The sequence below is a fragment of the Bubalus kerabau genome, chromosome 6 (assembly GCF_029407905.1).
Source record: "Bubalus kerabau isolate K-KA32 ecotype Philippines breed swamp buffalo chromosome 6, PCC_UOA_SB_1v2, whole genome shotgun sequence".
NCBI lineage: Eukaryota > Metazoa > Chordata > Mammalia > Artiodactyla > Bovidae > Bubalus > Bubalus kerabau.
Window position 1 is genome coordinate 18,890,275 of NC_073629.1, and position 15,287 is coordinate 18,905,561.

The window sequence follows — 15,287 nt, forward strand, 5'->3', positions numbered from 1 at the left end:
CCACAAAAAGCACATTTCCCTTTTTATAATAAAACAAAATTAACATTTATATTTAGACACACACGCACACACACGAGGTTTCTCTGATGAGGGAAGAGGATGATTTGGAGGGGAAATGCCTGCAGGAGAGAGGCCTGTCTGTTGGTCATTTCCCTCATCCAGGTGACAGAAGTGAGAGGACTCCTGGGCTGATGGTCACATGATTTCTCTGTCCTTACAGTTCTTTCTAATCTTCCTGACTCTAAATCCCAATCCTCTAGATAAAAGTTTCTGTTTTGCGTAGCTTTTCACTGACCCTGGCTTTATCAGTGTTAGGTAGTTAGAATAAGAAAAAGGAGTCCAGAATGGCGGTGGCTAAAAGACAAGGGAAAAGCCCACAAAAATAGAACAAGGAACGTCCAAGGACCGGAGTGAGGACCTCAGGTAGAACAAACGGCACTCCTGGCTGACCCAATCTACATAGGGCAGGCCTAGGGGGAGGAGAAAAACATATAAAAGAGGAGCCAAAGGGCCGGGGTGGGGTGTCTCTTTCCCGCGTGCGCACACTCGTTCTTTCTCTCGTTCTCTCTCTCTCTTCTCTTTACGTCTTTTAGGTTGGCATGCCCTCATGCCTCAAGGATGTATTTTCCTTTATTTTCTAAATAAAACTGATCTGTCCAAAAACTATAACATGGACTGTCCGAGAGCTGTGACACGCCGAGGGCTTCAACATCTCTCGCTTCAAATCTTTGTTGTGACGAGACAGAACCGAGGAGATTACACTCCCCTGACATCAGGAATGTACTATCCTCTGCCTTCAGCCTGGTTCTCCCTATTCCCCTGGTGCCTCTGTGCCTCTCTGGCTCCTTCCCCAGGCATCATGGGGGAGGGGGGCGGGGGTATTTCCTCTCTTCCCTCACCTCATCCTCACAGCTCCTGAGACTTCCTCCCACCTGCCTAGGCCAGCGCTTTAGTCTTGATCTCTGACCATGAGTTTTCTTCTCCATTACAAGATCCTGCTTCCTTTCTCTTTTCATATTTTTGGAACAATTATCTGTTGAATATTTTACAGCAATGACGGATTTCAATTAGTCCACATATGTATGTCTAAACCTTAAAAACAACCATGGAAGACATTAATATAGATTAAATCAAGCTAATTTTCAACTAGCAAGTCATATAAAACACAAATATGTTTTATGGACAACTCACCTTAAACTAATTTAATGAGCAAAAATTTGGCTTTTGGAAAACTGGCATTGGGTGACTTTATTTCCCTAAAAAAAATAATGTGAAGGCCCAGAGTGAGCTTGAGGGACTCAGCATATATTGAGTTCTCATTACCAAAGCTTTAATTTAGGTCTCTTAAATTCTCTCCAGAGCAGATAGTTTCCGTTCAAGGTGAACGAGAAAGGCCATAAAATATGCCAAAGGCTCCCTGACTCTTTAGGACGTGGTCTTTCTCACTTCCCCATCCCTCATTACCCAGAGAGCTGGTTAGAGATGGGATGAAGGAGGAGAAATTACCTACTCATTCTTCATGGTCCAACTGAGAAGTGAAGGAGCTCCACTGTGAGTGACAGGACAGGCCCAGAACATCTCTGTTCCTCTAGGCAGAGGCAGAGGGTGAGGAGGAACACAGCAGTGTGACTCTGTATCCACGGGGAGCCCAAGATGGAGCGTGATACCCAGAAGCAGCGTGCTGTGGTCCCACTGACAGTCACTCTGCCTGGAACAGGGGACTCCCCTCTGCCAGCAGCACATCACTACTGAGCTTCTGTCAACCCTCCATGGAGTCCAAACTTTTTCCAGATATATCTAGCTTATGCTGCTATCTCTCTATTAATGTTTTTCAATTAGTTCTCATGGAAATATTGAATAAAGTCTGAAAGCTAAAAGAATGTGAGAAACCATTTCTTCTGCTTTTGGAACTGGATATAAAAAGGTATGGTCTATCCCTTGTTGAGCTTTTGTGTTTAAGCCCTGACATGTGCACGCCAGGAATTCAGGGGAGAGAGGACGTGTGCTGTGCGTTCTCTCCAGACTTGTAAGGTGCTTGGTGTACAGACACAGAGGGAAAACTCTCAGGGTCTGGCAACCCTTCATCAGGAAGCAGGATGCAGACAGAAGTTACAGACCCCTTTACAGATATTGATTTTCCCTCACCCAAAAAAGTTGATAAGCACATACCAGACATTCCAAAGTGTTTGTAAATGGAAACAACTTTGCAGGGTACTATGTTACTATGGAATTTCTTTCTGGAATGGCTGGATTTAATTCTGGTAACAATTGGAACAAACCTAATTTGCAACAGCATTCTTTCCTTTATATGGCAAGCTTCTCCCTCTAGGCCCCCCAGCCTCTCTCCTCTGGTGCCTCTCCAGCTCCCACCTCTTTCTGCTTGCAGCCTCCTGCATGAGGCTCCTGCTCTCACATCACCTTCACCCTGGCTCACTCCTAACTTTAGACTCATCTTAGAGGAGTTGACACGAATGACAAGATTGTCCTGGGCTTGCCTTCAGGGGATGCAGGGATTCCAGGATGAGCCACTACGGCTCTGACAGGAGCAGATGGTCCTTGCACAACCTATGCATGCCAGGTCACTATTGGCATTCCCCGGCTCCTCGCTGTCTCCTCCAAGGAGGCCTTAAGAATGACTGGAATTCCTCTAGGACCAGCATTGTAGGTTGAGCTACAGAGCATTTGGAAGAGGAGATTCTTAGATCTTGGGATCAGGAGTTTTTGCTCAGGTCACTGTTATGCTAAGAAATCAAAGGCTCTGGGGAAATGTCTTTCTGCCCAGAGGCCCAGCCACATCTCTGCTTTGGGCCCCCACAATTCCCAGGCTATCCTCTCAGCTTCTTCCCTGTCTCTGCTCTGCTCAGCCCTGCAGCTGGGGCTCCAAGACCCTGAGTCCATCTTCTGCAGCCCCTGGGAAGCTGCAGGGCCAGGCAGCTCTGTACCTGAGGGCAGGGAGCAGTGATGGGTGGAGGAAGGAAAGGAGAAAACTTTGTAGTTTTTCTTATTCCAATACCAGACTCTTGGCTGTTTTTGATAATAGAGATGTTCTAAAATAAAGGAAGAAGAGGGACTGACTGTTGGGGGGCAGCTAGCAGTTTCAATCACAGTATGACTCTGTAGGAAACAGTAGTTGGACCTCTGGATATCTAGATGCAGCATGTCCTGGGTATGTGATATTACAATTGACAGGAGCACCCCTGTGACCTTCACCACAAAAAGTGAGGAAACTCATACCTATGGTGCCACCTCCCTGGATCCAGATGTGAGGAGGTGCCAATGACCCAGGTGAGGTAGAAACATCTATTTGGCAATCACCTTGGGAGTTCCCAACAGCTTCTCTTGTGGCTCAGCTGGCAAAGAATCTGCCTGCAATGCGGGAGACCTGGGTTTGATTCCTGGGTTGAGAAGATCCCCTGGAGAAGGGAAAGGCTACTCACTCCAGTATTCTGGCCTGGAGAATTCCATGGACTGTATAGTTCATGGGGTCGCAGAGTCAGAAATGACTGAGCAACTTTCACTTGGGAGTTCCCAAAGGTATGGCTTTGGTTGGAGTGTGCAGTATATTTGAGGGACGCTCTGGGGACTTCCTGAGGGGAAACTACTGATTTGGCTTTATCTATAATTGAGAAAAACTGAAAATGTCTAAAAATGGAGCTATAAGAAAGCTCAGTGACGGAGCTCACCAAGCTGGTGGCTGCCTTTTGCCACATATCTTCTGTTCTTTGTGCCTGAGACCCAAACATGGTGACTGAAGACCAGCAGCCTGTGTTCTGACAGTGTTGTAGATGGAAGCCAGAACTGGAGAAGGGGCAAGGGGAAAGGGGCCTAGGTCCTTGAGGACATCATGGAGCTACCAAGTCACCCTGAGCTAATCCCTCCAGATGTTCAAGATGTGAAACAATAAATTCAGTCCTCTATTTCACTTAAGCACTGTTATTTCAGCCAAACTGAACTCGAGTCACACAATTTCTAACACAGACACATACACAAACAAAAGCAGGGTATGATACAAATACATGCCAGAGCTTGTTACCGAGTCCAAGCTAGCTCTGCTTATAGCACGACAGGTCAATAAATTGGAGACAAGATGTTGAGGCAAGGAATATGACTTTATTCGGCAAGCCAGCTGACTGTGTCTCAAAATAACCGTCTTATGGGGTCTGGATGCCAGTATCCAGAATGGTGGGGGGAGGTGAGGAAGTAAAGTAAAAAGACCATTCATCCTGCAAATTTCTCCTGGAATGGCCAACCAAGAGTGGAGATGTATTCATTTCTTCTTTCTGTAGACATCCACAAGGTCCTGAACAAAGGCACTTTGGTTTAACATTCAGGCAGAGGCAGGATTCCCCGAGGCAAGCTGTTCTGTATCTACAATGTATACAGAAGAGGCAGAAAAATAAAGGAGCTTCTCATCACAAAAGGAGCCCAAGAAGTTCCAGGTAACCCTGGAAAAGAAAAGGCAGCTGCTGTCACTTAAAGAAAGAAGTTTCTGTACGTGAACCTGAGTATCCAACTCCTTTTAGACCTCCCCTGACCTCAGACTAATTGAGATTCCTTGTGAAGAGTATATTATACCCCATCCTTATTGAAACTAAATAATATTGCTTCATTTACTGATCTAAAAACTTCAATTCAGTCCACAATGAATCCTCATGTGAGGTCTCCAGGGCATTATAAATAAAGCATTAAAGAGATTTTTGTGGTGATTACAGGAAGAGCATATTTAGAAAGCAAGTTATGCCAATTAGATGTTAATAAGTTTGTTGATGCTGCAGCTACTGATGCTGCTACTGATGGTAATGTTGGGGAGAGTAGTGACCAAACGTGAATCAGTTCAGTTCAGTTCAGTTCAGTTGCTCAGTCGTGTCCAATTCTTTGCAACCCCATGAATCGCAGCACACCAGGCCTCCCTGTCCATCACCAACTCCCGGAGTTCACCCAGACTCACGTCCATCGAGTCAGCGATGCCATCCAGCCATCTCATCCTCTGTCGTCCCCTTCTTCTCCTGTCCCCAATCCCTCCCAGCATCAGAGTCTTTTCCAATGAGTCAACTCTTCGCATAAGGTGGCCAAAGTACTGGAGTTTCAGCTTCAGCATCAGTCCTTCCAAAGAAATCCCAGGGCTGATCTCCTTCAGAATGGACTGGTTGGATCTCTTTGCAGTCCAAGGGACTCTCAAGAGTCTTCTCCAACACCACAGTTCAAAAGCATCAATTCTTTGGCACTCAGCCTTCTTCACAGTCCAACTCTCACATCCATACATGACCACTGGAAAAATCATAGCCTTGACCTTTGTTGGCAAAGTAATGTCTCTGCTTTTGAATATGCTATCTAGGTTTGTCATAACTTTTCCTTCCAAGGAGTAAGCACCTTTTAATTTCATGGCTGAAGTCACCATCTGCAGTGATTTTGGAGCCCCAAAAAATAAAGTCTGACACTGTTTCCACTGTTTCCCCATCTATTTCCCATGAAGTGATGGGACCAGATGCCATGATCTTCGTTTTCTGAATGTTGAGCTTTAAGCCAACTTTTTCACTCTCCTCTTTCACTTTCATCAAGAGGCTTTTCAGTTCCTCTTCACTTTCTGCCATAAGGGTGGTGTCATCTGCATATCTGAGGTTATTGATATTTCTCCTGGCAATCTTGATTCCAGCTTGTGTTTCTTCCAGTCCAGTGTTTCTCATGATGTACTCTGCATATAAGTTAAATAAGCAGGGTGATAATATACAGCCTTGACATACTCCTTTTCCTATTTGGAACCAGTCTGTTGTTCCATGTCCAGTTCTAACTGTTGCTTCCTGATCTGCATACAGATTTCTCAAGAGTCAGGTCAGGTGGTCTGGTATTCCCATCTCTTTCAGAATTTCCCACAGTTTTTTGTGATCCACACAGTCAAAGGCTTTGGCATAGTCAATAAAGCAGAAATAGATGTTTTTCTGGAACTCTCTTGCTTTTTCCATGATCCAGCAGATGTTGGCAATTTGATCTCTGGTTCCTCTGCCTGTTCTAAAACCAGCTTGAACATCAGGAAGTTCATGGTTCACGTATTGCTGAAGCCTGGCTTGGAGAATTTTGAGCATTACTTTACCAGCATGTGAGATGAGTGCAATTGTGCGGTAGTTTGAGCATTCTTTGGCATTGCCTTTCTTTGGGATTGGAATGAAAACTGACCTTTTCCAGTCCTGTGGCCACTGCTGAGTTTTCCAAATTTGCTGGCATATTGAGTGCAGTGGTTTCACAGCATCATCTTTCAGGATTTGAAATAGTTCAACTGGAATTCCATCACCTTCACTAGTTTTGTTCGTAGTGATGCTAGACTTAATGGACTCTTAGCCTGCTCTTGCTTCCATGGGTATTACCATCACCTGGTGGTAAAGGGCATATTCACAGAATGTCAGAGCCTTGGCAGTTGTACCCTCTCCTCCTTTCCTCATACACCTTAAATAAGATGTCAGTGTTTGTCTATCTATCCTCTTAATGTTGGACATTTAGACAGTAACTGATTTTTCCTTTACAGTTGATTTCCAACTGTAAATGAGCTGCTGAACTGCTTTAAAGAGTGTGCTTGTGTGCGCATGTAAGTGTGCACTTACATGCGCACACACTTAACAAATTTTTAAATTGTTAAGACAGACAGTATGCCATTTTTTGTTGTAATAGTAATGGAAATTTTACCACAATGACTATATGACAATTGACACTCCACCATAGTCTATGTAGTCTATATAGTAATATCTCTTTATCAAACTCAGTATTTAATATTATAAAACTATTGCTTTTCATATTTGCCAAAATGATATTAAACTATTTATTTAAATTATAGTTCTCCAAATAACTATAAGGTTTGGCATCTCTTTTTATGCTTATTTACTGTGTGAATTTTTTCTGTTGTGAAGGGCCTGCCCATTCACCTATTCAGCTCCTTCTTTTTTTAAGGATAAATAATATTCCATCACATGTGTATACCACATTTCCTTTATCCTTTTATTTGTCAATGGACATTTAGATATTATTAGTTTCCATATCTTGTCTATTGGGAACAATGCTGCAGTGAACAGGAGGTATGGGTATCTCTTCAAGAACCTGATTTCAATTTTTTTTGGATATACACCCAGATTGTTGGATCATAAGGTAGTTCCTATCGCCATCAAAACCCTAATGGCATTTTTACAGAATTAGAAAAACAGCTATTAGGATGGCTACCACAAACATTTTTTTTTAAGATAAACTTTGGAGAGGGTATAATAAAACTTCAACTTGTATATTCTTGGTGGGAATATAAAATGGTGTACTCACTATGGAAAAACGGTTCCTCAACAGTCAAAAATAGAACCACTATGAGCATTCTTATACAAGTTTTCATGTGGATACATGTTTTCATGTCCCTTGGAGACAAATCCAGGAGTGGAATTGCAGGACAATATGGCAACTCCATGTTTCATATTTGGAGGAACTATCAAATTGTTTCCCAAACTGGTTGCCTCATTTTATATCCATGCCAGCAATGGGTTCCAATTTCTTCACAACTTTGTAAACTCTTGCTATTTTCTGTCTTTTTTTATTATAGTCATCCAAGTAGGTGTGAAGTAGAGTCCCACCCTGGTTTTGATTTGCATTACTCCACAGCTAATTTATGCTGAGTGTCTTCATGTGCCATTGTGAATTTATGTATCTTCTGGGAGACATGCCTATTCAGAGCCTTTGTCCATTTTTAATTGGGTTAAATGTCCTTTCCCTTGTTGAGTTGTTGACTTCTTTATATACTCTGCATGTGTGCATGCTGAGTTGTTTCAGTCGTGTCCAACTCTTTGTGACCCTATGGACTATAGCCCACCAGGCTCCTCTGTCCATGGGATTCTCCAGCAAGAATACTGGAGTGGGTTGCCATGCCCTCCTCCAGGGGATCTTCCTGACCCAGAGATCGAACAAGCATCTCTTAACATCTCCTGTTTTAGCAGGTAGGTTCTTTACCACTAGCACCACCTGGGAAGACTTTATTGTCTATGTACAATCTCTTAAATCAGATTTATGATTTACAAATACTTCTTCCTGCCGGGAGCCGGCATGAGGAGCTCCGCCTGTGGCAAAGGTCATGAGGAAGGAGGCTCGGCATACGCAAAGGCGGGATCGAGCCTCAGGAGTCCCCCTGGAAATTCTCGAGCATCTACCCCCAAAACCAGAGTCTGCCTACTTTCTGCTTTGTGCTCTCACCTACACCTCTGACTTTACGGGAGGCTGTCCCCCACTACCTCTCTCTGAAAAAAAGAGTTAACTTACAGCTCCAGTTAATAATTCCTGGGTGTGACAGTGTTTCAACCTACAAACTCCTTTGGAAGTCCTTTAGCCTGCCTGAATAGGTTTTTCTGGCCACATGTGACTGTTCAGAGCCTCCCAACTGTGAGAGGCATGAAATGTTCTAAACTGTCTAAATACAGATTTCTTTGAGCAGTTAAAAGATTGATTAGAAATTGTATTGGTGAAGGGTTTTTCACTTGTTGGGCCAATGTTTGCTGCTAAGTCTCCATATCCCTTACCTGCTGTGTCCCTGGCAGTGTATTGATTGATATAATTGGTGTAAGTAGTAGCTTTAATGTTTGTAACCTTGGACCCTTGAGTTAATTCTTTTTCTTGTTACAGCCCACCACACCTTTTCCCTGTAGGAATGCAACTTTATCTAATGCTTTTGGAGGGTGGCGCTTGACTAATCACCTTTAGAGAAAAATAAGTTTTCTGAAGAAAGGGTCTTAAAATGTTAACAGGCCTCCGGGCCAGAAGATGATGCAAATCACCTAAACTTTTGCATATGATAAGTTTGCAGGAAGAAAGCCTGGCTTACTGCATGACTCTACCCCTTCCCCCATTATCCTCTATGCATAACTTAAGGTGTAAAAACTACTTTGAAAAATAAAGTGCGGGCCTTGTTCACCGAAGCTTGGTCTCCCCATGTCGTTCTTTCTCTCACCTTCTGGCTGAATTTTTCAGCCTCTTTTCTCCACTAAATTTTCTCACTGAGCTATCCTTATTTAACCACTCTTTATATCCTTAATTAATGTTTAATTAAGCAGTTGTTTCCTGATCTTCGCCGACGCCGTCCCCACTTCGAATTCCCTGGATCCACCGGGGCTGGACCCCGGCATCTTCCCATTCTGCAGATTATATTTTCCCTTTCCTGACAGTGTCCTTTGAAGTATAAAAGTATTACATTTTGATGATTCAACTTGCCTGAAGCTCAGCTATGAGCCAGGTGGCAGAAATGAAAGTGGGCCTAGCCCAGATCCTAGTTTTATACCCTGTGACCCTCAGGCCATTCTATCTCTCTTAGCCAAGGACTGAGCCAGAGGGACTGGGCAGGCTCAGACTTCAGTACCCCTCAGCCTAGATTATTCAAATATTTATGTAAGATTTGCCTGAAGGAGAGGCTGAGACATAAATGAAGACCAGGATGAGGCAGACTCACCCTCCCCAGAAGGAGGTGAGGGACAACGAGTTATCATTTAGGCTTGTCCCTCCAGGGTTCCAAATCTCACACCAAGCATTTTATTTTACTTTTTTTAATTGCTAGAAAGTTATTTTACATTTTGTGTTGGTTTCTGCTGTACAACAAAATGAATCAGTCAATGGGGGTGGGGGAAGGCAGGCTCAGGCCCTTCCCTCCTGAGCCTACCTCCCCTCCCCGCATTCCATTCCTCTAGGCCATCTGTAGTGAGATGGGTGAACCTAGAGCCTCTTATATAGAGTGAAGTATAAGACCAGAAAGAGTAAAACAAGTATCATATATTAATGCATAAATGTGGAATCTAGAAAAATGGTACTGATGATCCTAGTAGAGAATGAACCTGTGGACAGAGCGGGGAAGGCGAAGGTGGGATAAACTGAGAAAGTGGCCTTGAAATATATACACTATCATGTGCAAAATAGATAGTGGGAAGTTGCTAAATAACACAGGGAGCCCACCCTGTCATTCTGTGACACCAAGCATTTTAAATCAAAGGGAAGGAGTTCTGTTAAATGTACCTGTCTCCATCTACTCAAATTTCAAATAATTTTCAAATGTGGTTGTCATGGTATGCAGAAAAATTAAAATAATTTACACATAGCATGATGGATTAAACTGACCAGTCTGCTGGTGGCCTAAAATGCTCAGCCCAGGGATCCCCAGGTTCTTCTGGTGACTTCTTGAGCTAAGAGGACCCAGGGCTCACAGTCCATGATTGCCCAGGGCAATCCCACTGAGAAGCTCTATTAAGCAATCAGTCTTCTATGATTACCTTTCCGGAAAATTCTGGGGCTTCCCTGGTGGCTGAGAGGTTAAAGTGTCTGCCTCAGTGCGGGAGACCTGGGTTCGATCCCTGGGTTGGGAAGATCCCCTGGAGAAGGAAATGGCAACCCACTCCAGTATTCTTGCCTGGAGAATCCCATGGATGGAGGAGCCTGGTGGGCTACAGTCCACGGGGTCGCAAAGAGTCAGACATAACTGAGCGACTTCACTTTCAAGCCTTTCTCAGACTCCATTCGTACCAAGGCATCCTATGTCTGTGTGTTGCAAGGACTCTGAGCTGTAAGGGATTTCAAGAGAATGGGATGGACAATGTCAAGGGCATCTTGTAAGTAGGCAACAGAGATTTCTTGTCATGAGAAGGGAAGTAGGAAGGGGTTAGGATCCAGTAAAAACCTTGGGTGATCAGAACAAACAGGACATGTCACAGGTCTTCAGAATCCCAAGAAGAGAAGAGGAAGAGGGAAAAGCTTCACTCTTGAGGTTCTTCTATGGATTTCTCTGTAATACCAAAGGTCTGGGTCAGCAACAGCCCCAGAGCCTCTGTAGCACCAGGAGCCCTGCAAGGACTGGCTGCAGCTGTCAGAGCTCTGGGGTCTGCAGTGGTGGGACCTGCGGTGCCTGTGGTGGCTCAGGCAGCAGCCCCCACACCCAGAGCTGCAGCAGCCCCCGGAGCTGACACCGCAGCAGGTGGAGACTGGGGGGCTCTTCTGGGGTCACTTTGGAGGGCACTTAGAGGTGCAGCACTTGGGGGGTGAACTTGGGAGGTGGCTGGCACTGCTGCTGGTTCTGCTGGCATCTTGGCAAGAGATCGATCAACCTGCAAGAGAATAATTAGAGGTTTTGACAGGTTAAATCAAGAGTCATGCTCTTTATCTCCTTTAATGAATTTAATGAGTTCATGATAAATACATTCTGAGACACGTGGAAAAGCATCCAGAAGGAAACAATATAAATTTTCCCCCGAGTTAAAAGTACATAGATTTAAATAAAATGTAGTGAACATTTTATTCTCCTTGGAAGCAGGGATTGCTCCATCTTCAAAGACCTGCATGCAGAATTCAAGTCTCTCAAGTGCCATCATCCTAATATAAATAGGCCCTTAATCTCAGTGAAGTCAATACACACCTTTTACCCCAGGACAGCTTCCAGAGTGGTAGAATGCTAATGACTTCTTAGTGCTGTGTTGTTAGTCGGTTGGTCGTGTCCAACTCTTTGTGATGCCATGGATGGTAGCCCTCCAGGCTCCTCTGTCCTTGGGATTCTCCAGGCAAGAATACTGAAGTGGGTAGCTGTTCCCTTCTGCAGGGGATCTTCCTGACCCAGGAATCAGACCCAGGTCTCCCACAGTGCAGGCAGATTCTTTAATGCCTGAGCCACCAGGGAAGCCCAAACACTTCTTAAGTCACAGTCTTTCCCGCTTCTTCTGAATGTTATTCCTGCTCAAGGTAGCAGGAATCAAAGACAGCTCCTTCTTTCCACAGCCTCCTTCCTTCCTCCCCACCTTCTGCTCTGTTCTTAATCTCCCAGCAGTCAATTCCTCCCCAGTCCTGCTCAGAGTCCCTCTGGCTCCATTTCCCACTCACCCTGGTCACAGGCAGGAGTCCCTGGGGAGTCAGAGTGGATGAGATGCTAGAGCCAGGATGTCTTTGCTTCCCGGATTGGCCCATGAGGGGCAGGAGGTGGTTCTTACACAAACAGGCACGTGCTGGGTCATTCCTGACATTCCCTTGCTTCCTTGTCCCTGCCTCCCAAGAGACCATGGGAGCTTCCAGAATCTCCTCTAGGGCCAGGGGCTAAGGGGCTTTACCAGCCACAGCCTCCCTCAGGCTGAGTACTGAGGAACTGACTGTGGATCCCTAAAGATCCAGGCCCTGGATGAAGACTCATGAGGTGACTTCTAAGGAAAACAGAGAAGTGTTTTAGCCCATCTTTCTCCAATTCCCAAGTAAGATTTTTGAGCCTGCTTCCATGGCCTGGCTGGTTTCTTGAGGACTGACTCAGGAACCATGTCCTTCCTTTCTAATACACTTGACACATTCTTCCCTCCCTGATCAGACCCTCATTCCTGATGCCCGTGTCCCTGGGTAACATGATCATTAGAGGACCAATGTGGTTCTTCAAGTTCCTTTGGTGGCAATGACGATTGTGACTAAATCCCTTCCCTCATACTATTTAACATAGCAGTTCTATTATACATAAATCCTCTCTCAAATTGAAGCCATGATATCAGGGATCACAGCATAGCTCTGCTGTTTATGAACTATGTGTGCGTGTGTGCTCAATCTTGTCCAACTCTTTGCCACCCCATGACTGTAGCCCGCCAGGCTCTTCTGTCCATGGAATTCTCCAGGCAAGAATACTGGAGTAGGTTGTCATTCCCTTCCCCAGGGGATCTTCCCAACCCAGTGATTGAACCCAGGTCTACATTGCAGGCAGATTCTTTACCATCTGAACCACCAGGGAAGCCCCATATAAAAACTTAACCATAGTTATTTGGTAGGTGAAATGCATACGGCCCCATCAATCTCATCATATCAACAAATTAACCAAAATCTTTATCAATTTTCAGTAAAATATATAAAATTAGTTGTGACCTCACGTATTCCACTGACAACCACATGACAGATGCCCTTTGTCTTCCATTTACTGTGATTTCTGTTAGCCCAGCAGATGCAGGTCATATTTTGACATTGTCCCACTCCTCCACCAAGTCCTACCTCAGCTTCACTTCCTTCTTAGCACGCCATGCTACAGATGCCATGAGGTTCTCTCAAGAGTTCAGTGTCACACGCCATGGTCCAAGCTTCATTTTTCCACTCCTTACCCATCCCATTTCCAAGATCCAGTAAGCTCAGCTGAATCCACATACATAAAACAGAAGGCAAAGACTTCATTCCATCATCAGGGAATCTACAGAGCAGTGTATGTACATGTGCCCCATCACTTAGCACATAGGATCTACTGAGTTGTTCAGTTGTCCATCTGTCTCTCTGAGCTAGTCAAAAGCGGTTCTATGTGTCTCTGCATTACCACTGCCCACAAAGGATAAATCCTGAGTGCAGGGTATGTGAGCTGAATGAGTAAATAAAAGTAGAATGGCAGCCAACAGGCCTGAGCTATGGGTAATTGGATTATCACTGAAATTTCCTGCTTCCTCTTTGTCCTTCCTCAAAATCTGTGCCTCAGAAAATGCCGACAGCCTGGTCCTGGGAGGATGTGGTCCTGTCACCTTGGGCTGAGCTTGAAGACACACACCTGGGCTGTGCAACAGAAAGCTCAGCCTAAAAGGGCTTGGGTCCTGGGATCCAAGGTCCACAGTCACCTCAACAAGAGCCTCTCCTGCTTGCACAGACTCAGGTGAGTGTCCAGCTGAGCTGAAGGGGCTGAGCAGATGAACCTGTGCTTCAGCCAGGAGAGGGCAGCAGGAAGACAGGATGGAGGTGGCAGAAATGGGCCCATGGTGAGCAGCAAGGGCGGGATTGTGAGGGAGTAGAGTCCACAAGCCATGTCAGGGGATCTGTGATGCAGCAGACCTCAGCATCTCTCCTTCCTAATTTTCCCAGACCTGCACCCCTTTCCTCCTCACACCCTCAGTGATCTCCTTGCTCCTCACTTGGTGTCTGGAATGTGCTTAGCCGCTCAGTCATGTCTGATTCTTTGTGACCCCATGGACTGGAGCCCACCAGGCTCCTCTGTCCATGGGGATTCTCCAGGTAAGAATACTGGAGTGGGTTGCCATGCCTTCCTCCAGGGAATCTTCCTGACCCTGGGATCAAACCCAGGGCTCCTCCCTTGCAGGCATATTCTTTACCATCTGAAGCACAAGGGAAGCCCAAGAATATTGGAGTGGGTAACATATCCCTTAGCCAGGGGATCTTCCCGACCCAGGAATTGAACCGGGATCTCCTGAACTGCAGGCGGATTGGGTATCTAGAGAGAGGAGAGATTTATGGGACAGTTGTGTGTCGTGTGCGCTGCCTGCCTGCAGGGGACGCCATTCACACTACATCTGTAGGGTGTTTGCAGTGTCTCTGGAGACTCATCTGGAAGTCTGTCAGCTTTCTTTCCTTCCAGGAGAGATAGGCGCATTTAACTCCAGATCAGTTCCCACCTCTCTTCTGATCCTGATTCCAGGAGCAATTGGTCTGAGGGGAAAAGGACCTACAAATAAACGAAACAGTCACCTGAAGCCTCTGCTTTGACGCATACTTGTTTCATTTCTGTTTCGCTCAGGTTTGCCGACCTCCCGCCGAGATGTCCTGCCAGCAGAACCAGCAGCAGTGCCAGCCGCTTCCCAAGTGCCCCTCCCCCAAGTGCCCCCAAAGAGCCCAGCACAGGGTCTGCCTCCAGCCTCCTCAGGCTGTGCTCCCAGCTCTGAGGGCGGCTGCTGCCTGGGCCCCCACAGGCACCGCAGGCCCCACCGCTGCCGGCGCCAGAGCCCGGAGTCCTGTGATGGTGCCGGTGCTCTGCAGTCAGGATGCTCTTCCTGTGGCCAGGGATCTGGAGGCTGCTGCTGACCTGGATCATGAGATTAAGTAAAAACATTTGGTTCTAACGTGACTGGAATCTACCCCTCCTGGTGCATTCGGTTCCTGTGCCCTTCTCTCCTGCAAAGATCTCCCTTGGAGATTTCCAAGTGTTTTCCCAGAAGGCTTCAGGAGCTCAGAGTTCCACCTCTCCTTCTTGATGTCCCTGTGAAAAAATAAAGCTTTTCTTTCACATTGCAACCTTTGTCTAACATGTCCATGTCTTGGCCCCACCCCAGGATGCCCAAAGTTGGGTGCAGAACCCTGTCTCAGAACACAAACATAGCAGCTCATACTCTGCTCAACTCACAGGTACCTTTGGGGGATCGTGTACTAGGGTGAAGGTAGGGTTAGAGGAGGGTATCAATGGGGACAAGGTAGTGAAAGTCTTGAGTTTTCCTGTAGGAAAGAGAGGAGATAGTACGGATGTTGAAATCCTCAGGGTCAACTCATGGAATTCCTGTAAGAACGTTTTTCTGGGC

The 15,287-nt window shown here is 45.8% G+C and overlaps 1 pseudogene; it reads left to right on the plus strand.

Annotated features, from left to right (window-relative positions):
• Positions 1-14,533: 14,533 nt before the first annotated feature.
• LOC129656039 (late cornified envelope protein 3B-like) lies at positions 14,534-14,844 on the plus strand (annotated as a pseudogene).
• Positions 14,845-15,287: the final 443 nt, after the last annotated feature.